Source organism: Palaemon carinicauda, chromosome 2 (assembly GCF_036898095.1).
Source record: "Palaemon carinicauda isolate YSFRI2023 chromosome 2, ASM3689809v2, whole genome shotgun sequence".
NCBI lineage: Eukaryota > Metazoa > Arthropoda > Malacostraca > Decapoda > Palaemonidae > Palaemon > Palaemon carinicauda.
The window spans coordinates 171,910,549-171,918,048 of NC_090726.1; positions in this window are offsets into that span (position 1 = coordinate 171,910,549).

Below are 7,500 nucleotides of genomic sequence, written 5' to 3' on the forward strand. Positions count from 1 at the left end.
AGCCTGTATAGTGGTCTCACCCTATACATTATAAAGCAAAGTTTGTATAAGAGTCACCAATGTCAGTATGAATTACTGACATGTCCCCTAGTGTGTTTACTCTTATTAAAGTATCGGACAACAGTTGTATCCGTATAGGAACAAATTTGGCCTTTCCACCATCACCCCTCAGGGTACAGCATTAATCCTTCCTAAGGAAGGGTTAAAGCGAGTGAATGTTTGCTTGAAGTGAGGAACAATCTTAAAAGACATTCCATGTTAAGATTATCCACATTTTAAACTTAATTCTCCGTACATTTCTAATAAATGAGTGTGGGCGAATAAGATGCAAAGTTCACTATGAACTAGTTTATTGAAAACTAATAAACATATAGAACAGTCAACATTTAAAAAATTTATAAAATATGGATGATATCTATAAAAGCAAAAAGAAAACAGTAAACAGAAAATATTGTTTCATCTAAGAAAGGAAACAGATTTGCCACTTTAATCGAATTATTAATAATGTTGATACAGTCTGTATACTGTGTATTCACACTAGCGTAAAAAACGCTTAGCACATGTGTCCGTATTATGCTTAGTTCACCAAAGTCAATGGAACAGTTTGTAAGGACACATTAGTGGCCTATCACTCAGTGTGTAGTAACAGTTTGTGACTACACACCCACCCTTAATTAATCGTCCAAAATAGATTTAACTGTTCCTCGCAGATTTAAACAGTAGGTTTGAGAATTCTACCTGCTGCTATGCTATCACAGACCTCTTGAGTTGCTCCACTTGCTTTCCATAGTGCATAAAGAACAGCTTGGATGACTACCAGCCGGTGTACTAATGAAGATGTTCGAAGTCCATATAATAAAGAAATTTATGGAAGAGGCAACTTTCCTTGGATCATGACTTACGGGTGTACTGTCTGGATCCTCTCTGCGAATAAAATAGGTGAGTTTCGCCGTTAGTTATTTCAGAAATAAATTTGAACCAGAGGTTTCTCCTCTGAACAGCTGTCCTCCCTTGAAGTCTGAAGTTCTATGAAGATAGACCTTTAGGCACTCCACTGGACATAGATATGCATCTTCCTTCAGAGGGCAGATTCTCTAGGGACTCCACCTGTTGGTGGGTAACTCCTTCTTGGTAAGAAACGTTGGATCTGGAAATAGATTTAGTTCTCCCTCCAAGAACTGGACCTGGCTTCCCTCTTTCGAAAGAGACACTATTTCACTATCTCTGGCCACCAACGCGAGTGCAAACAGAAATATGACTTTTTGAGTCAAATCCTTCTAAGCGCACTCCTCATTATTCATTATTTAGGCAAAATGAAGAATCTTATCCAGTGACCATGAAATTGGTCCTGGAGGCGCTGAACGATTAAGCTTAGCACGGGCTTTCGGAATTCATTAAGAACGTCGTTAGAAAGGTCGACCTGAAAGGCATATAGTATAGGTCTTGTCAAGGCAGACTTACACATTGATATTGTGTTGGCTGCTAAACCCTGCTCATGAAGGTCAATGAAGAATGATAAACAGAGATCTGACGAGATTTCTTTTGGTTTCTTCGCCTTGACAAAAGACACCAACTTCTTCCATGATGCCTCATATTGTCTTCTGGTTTCCTCCAAAAAGTCTATACTGTCTCTTGACACCCCGAATCTTTTTCTCATTGCTAAGGAGAGAAAATCATGAGATGTAGGTTCCAGGTTTTCTGTGATGAAGCAAAGACAGTCGACTTCTGTACTCGCTGAGACAGGGTTGGATCTGGTAGCGGTATATACTTCAGTCGTAGTTCCAATGCCAGAGGGAACCACACACTGTTTGGCCACTTGTGGGCCACTATTGCCACTTTCCCTATGAAGGATCTCAGTTTGTCGAGGACCTTCAAAAGGAGGTTGTGCGGAGGGAACAGGTAAATCCTGGGCCATCTGTTCCAGTCTAGGGACATAGGGTCCACTGCCTCCGCTAGGGGATCCTCGTATGGGGACACATAACAATGTATTGTCTTGTTGTCTTTCATCGCAAAGAGGTCTATCTTCAGTTCCGGGACTTGGCTCAATATGAAGGAGAACGATCCTGCGTCTAGGGACCATTCTGCCTCTATTGGTGTAAACCTGGATAGAGCGTCTGCTGTCACGTTGCGGAACCCTTCAATGTGAACTACTGACGGGTGCCATTTCGTTTTTTCCATCAAACGAAATATGGCCAAGATCAGTTGGTTGATTTGAGGTGACCTCGACCCTTGTCGATTCAAGCATCTCACTATCACCTCGCTGTCTAGAACCAATCTTATGTGGGTCGAGTGGCGAGGAGATACTTTCTTTAGTGTCAGAAGTACTGCCATGGCTTCTAGAAAGTTGATGTGAAATGACTTGAAAAGATTGGACCAAGCTCCTTAGACTCTCTTCAGGTGAGAGTGGCCTCCCCAACCTTCCTTTGAAGCATCTGTGTGGATAGTAACTGATGGGGGAGGAGGCTGAAGAAGTATTGATTCCTTCAGTTGCTTGGCTTTGGACCACGGCTTGAGAAGCGTTCGCTGTCGAGTTGGTAGTGGTCTCATTAGATCTCTTCGCGCGTTTGATGCGTATTTTCTCCAGACTCCTGTTGCATCCTTTAGCTATGCTCTTATCACTGGATCTGTTATCGAAGTAAACTGTAGAGAGCCCAGTACTCTCTCCTGTTCGCGTCTTGATATCCGTTTGGATTTTAGTAGTCTCTTGACAGATCCTGCTATTTCTTTCCTCTTCTTCCTAGGAATGGAAAGTCGATGCGTCTCCAAATTCCAGTGGATTCCCAACCCCTGAAATTTTTTAGCTGGAGATAGTCGAGACTTTTTGATGTTCCAGGAACACTATCTTAGAGGTTTGCATACATTCTGTCCTGGATGCTGCCCACACCAGCCAGTCATCCAAGTAGGCCAATACTTGGATCCCCTTAAGGCGTAATTGATGGACAGCTTCATTCGCAAGCTTCGTGAAAATCCTTGGTGCTATGTTTAGCTCGAATGGTATGGCTCTGAAGGCGTAAAGTATTCTTTGTAACTTGAAGCCTAGGTAGGAGGAGAGGTGACGATTAATTGGAACGTGCCAATAAGCGTCAGACAAGTCTATAGAGACAGTATATGCCCTTTTGGGCAGTACGGTCCCTATGTGTTGAAGTGTGAGCATCCTGAACTTGTAGTTCACTATGATCTTGTTAAGTGGCGACAAGTCAAGAATGACTGAGTTTTTCTGAGTCCTTTGGAACACAAAACAGCCTTCCTTGGAACTTGATGGACTTAAATTTTCGGATTACTCTTTTATCTGAGAGTTCTCGGACATATTCTTCCAGAACGGGGGTAGAGTGTTGGAAGAACTAAGGAAATTGAGGTGGAGAACTTCTCCAGCTCCTACCTAGTCCATTATTTATTAGGCTCTGGGCCCAGGGATCGAAGGTCCAACGATCCCTAAATAGATGTAGTCTCCCTCTTACTGGAAGCATCTCACTTCTGCTTTTGTGGACCTGAGGCCTTGCCTCCTTGACCGTGTCCTCCCCTGAATCCCCATCCCCTTGAAGGGCATCTAGAAAAACCTCTGGCTGTTTCTCTAGCCATGGAGCGAAAGGAAGAAGTCTGCCTTTCAAAAGTTGGGTTAAAAATCGGCGACTGTGTCGCCACTTGTTGAGGTACCAACTGGTACGTGATTGGAGGTATGCCACCATCGGAGGCACCGCGGTCGCAGGAAGTTGCTGTTGTTGTTGTTGGTAGGGCTTAGCCGGCCGAGATGATAGCCTAGGCCATTTTGTCTTCTTCTTGGGTTGGGGACCCTCATCTGGAGAAGACTTTCTCTTAAGATTTAAGCCCCACTTTTTGAGAAGGTTCTTATTCTCTGTGGAGGCCTTATCTACTACCTCTTTTACCACTTCGTTAGGAAAGAGGTCCTTACCCCAGATGCAAGAGGAGATCAGCTTCCTCGAATCCTGCTTCACCTCTGCAGAGGCGAACACAAACTCTCTACAGGCTCTCCTAGCTTTAATTAAGCTATAGAGAGCCTTCGTAACTGTGGCCAGATGGGTTTTGGCCACTACCATGAACATGTCCTGGTTCTTGGGGTCACTTGCCATAGTTTCTAACGTCGTTTGCAATGACATCGATGACGTAAGTCTTTCTTTCGTCTCTTGCTCTTTGCACAAGAGAAGCTCCGACAGCTTTGGAAATTCCTCACCAAACTGACGTTCGGCAATATCAGCTTCCAGCTTCCCGACTGAAAAGGTAATGTGGACGTCCTTCCAGTCTTTTGGGTTCATGGGTAAGGTAAGGGATAATGCCTTGTATTCCTCCAAGGAGGGGCAGGGTTTCCCTCCTCCACTGCCTTCAAGGCTGCCCTATATCCCTTATCCATGAACGGAAAGGCTCTGGTTGGAGAGGCCACAAAGGAGGGAAGCTTGTTACTCAAGGCTGGTAGCTTTGAGTTTGTGAAGCCCCTCTCTTTCATCGAGCTCTGTCTCCTCCTTTGAGGCTGGCTCCTTCCTAACACGGACATAGCAGTCCGGGTAAGAGTCTTTGTTGGGCCAAAATTCCACATCTTCCAGGGGAATTGAGCACAACTTCTCCTATATAACAATCTTCTCGGTTGTCATTGGCATGTGTTCGGCATACCTACAAGGATTGGTATCCGATCACACAGGAAGATCCTTCACGTTTAGTCGCTTCTAGGGCTCACGTGATGCTGCAAGTCTACGTATCTCTAGTTTCATAGCAGCTTCTTTTTCATCATTCTTCTTCTGTATATGTTGAATCATCTCAACAATAGAAGAAAGAGTCCTTCCCAGATCACCTGGGATAGCAGACGATGTAGAGGGAACAGATTCCGGGGCCGGAACTGATGTAACCGACACCTCGTCAATTTCTTCCTCTTTTATTTCTGGAGCCTGGGTCAGCTCCTCCTCTTGAACTTCTCCCAGAAGGTCCTTCTCTGTGTAATCCGACACTTTTGACATCCTATCATCCAATTGGATGTCTTGAAGGGCGGCCGAGACTTCAGAATCTACTGGATTCTGGACAGTTGGTATCTCCTCTTGAGGCTGAGGAATGACTGCATCAGCCGATGCCTTAGGGAAAAGGTAGGCCCTCATCTTCTCGTTTGGAAGGTAGGGGCCTAAAGAGTTTTTCTGAAAACCCCTCACCAAGGTTCGCAACTTTTCCCTAGCAGCATCCCTTGACTCTGCCGACTTAGGGGTGTCAAATGCCTCGGTAATCAGGTTAGAATATATGGTACATAGCTGAGGGTCCCAATACCGGAGATCACCTTTGGAGGCTGCGCATGCTGCGTGCATAACTCATGTCCGCAGAAGTTCATGCTGCGGACATTGCAGAACATACTCCCGCACTTTGGATGGTCCTCCTGTAAAGAGAAGAAAATCCATGAGTATCAAGTGAAGACTTTTCACTTTTTATTAATACATGTAGCTTATACAGTAAAGCTAGAAAGGAAAAAAGGAAAGACACATACATGTAATTCCTGCCCAGCCAATTGCTGTAACCTCCCAAGATATTGAAACTAAGATTAATTCTTATTTTAGAATACCTTATATATTTTCCTAGGCGGAACGTTGAGGTGTAGCTCACACCTTAAAATAAAGTTTTAATATACGGGATAAAATGAATACAGAAAGAACTCACTTTCTATATATTGTACGGTCTCAACAAAAGGTTGTACAAGATAACATTAAGTATGTTGGAAGAACTTTAGTGTTACAACAAACGCTGTACTGTAGTTTCATTAATGCTGTGTGTACTACACCACAAATATAGTAACCACTGTACATCGCATGCAGTCGTGCCGGCCGGCATTTACCCCTGCATAGATCAAAGGTATACTACCTTTAACTAATAGGCGGCAATTCACTGGTTTGCAAATGTGTGCCGGCCGGCAACTGAAAACACTAGCACCCGGCTGCTGGCCGCTAATCGTAGTGGCCGGCAGATCTCGGGATGTATTTCTACTGCCCGCAGGCTAAGGTAGCGATACCCATGCCAGCCGGCAGTGACCACGAACCAGAGAACCTTCACCTATCCGGCTGCCGGCTGTTAAAGCCGGCAGCCGGGCTAGGGGTACAATACACTAGCAAGAGAAACAGTATGGATGTAAGGTTATAAGGTGGCATTGCGATACAACCTTCCATCCAAAAAGAGTGAACATATGGAAGGGGAGAATGTAGCATTCAGGCTTCCTATCTATCCATAGCCTGCCGGGCTCTACCAGCAGACACGGAAGAGAGACTAGGGGAGGTCTGGGGTTCACTCTGTAAAAGAAAAAGGGTCTATGCCGGCCGGCAGAGAGCTGAGCCGGTCCCCCACCCTAACCTACGCTAGGTACGGAAGTAGGACTGCCGCCAAAAGATGTGATGGCTAGGCCATCACTAAGAAAGATGGGGGGAAAGGGATAAGGGTCCTGTAAACTTCGTTCTAGTATGAGACACACCCAGCAGTTAGTATGCTCATCTTAACCTAGAGTTTGTCTATTAGGGAGGAAGGTTGGCAATACTTGCTATCCTCCTCCATACCAAAACAAAGTTAGGTGTAGTTATTTTGTCAGGCAACGGAGAAAAACTCATTCTCCAGCCCGAAAATAACAACACAGGACAGTCTGCTAGATCACAGAAGAAGGAATCATCTCGTACAGAATCCTTCAGATGTGGGCTAGGGATGCAAAGCCTCCTGTGTCTGCGCCTAACCTAGCAAAGAAACTCAGTCTCTATGCTAGGAAGACGCAGACCATAGACTAGAAACTCTGATATTCTGTCCCAAACCCAAAAACCAGTCACTCTGGTTACCGGGTCAGGAGAGACATATCCCAGTATAGTTTTACATGAATATTATTCAGATAGAACCACTAGGATTAAGCCTAATGTTTACTCAGAGGGAGAAAGGGATTGAACTTAGTCTCCGGAGGAAAAAAGAACAACCAGGGATTTGTGCGAAAGTATACTAAACCCCATAGGCTACTAGCCTAGGTGCGGTGAGAATCGATTACAAAAATCACAGAAACTCTCTCGTATACAATCTTGGAGAAGAAAATTCAACAATATCTTACATGTATAAATATTTGCCTATAGCTTCAATAGCATAACACTCGGAAAACTTATACCAGGCATGAAAGTACTAGGGCCAGATGCCTAGGCTACTAAGCCTCGCGAAGGGCAAGATCGGTTACCTAAATCGCCAAACTAAAAACTAACGGCATCATATAAGAATTCCTAGAGGAGCTAAATAGCTAGATTTATTAAAGCATAATAACCGGGAACGTCGCTCTGGCTAACTAAATGACCCATGCAAGCGAGCGACAGCATCCAGGATGCCTCCGATAGGCAACAGCTCTTGTTTACGTTAATATCACTTTTGATTTAATTCAAAACGACAAGAGCTTACATTTATACAAAGTAAAGATAATACTCTACTTTCCAGAGGCGGAAGAGGCCGGAAAAAGCATCATAATGTTGAAAAATATCCAAAATTGCGAGATATCACAAGGGA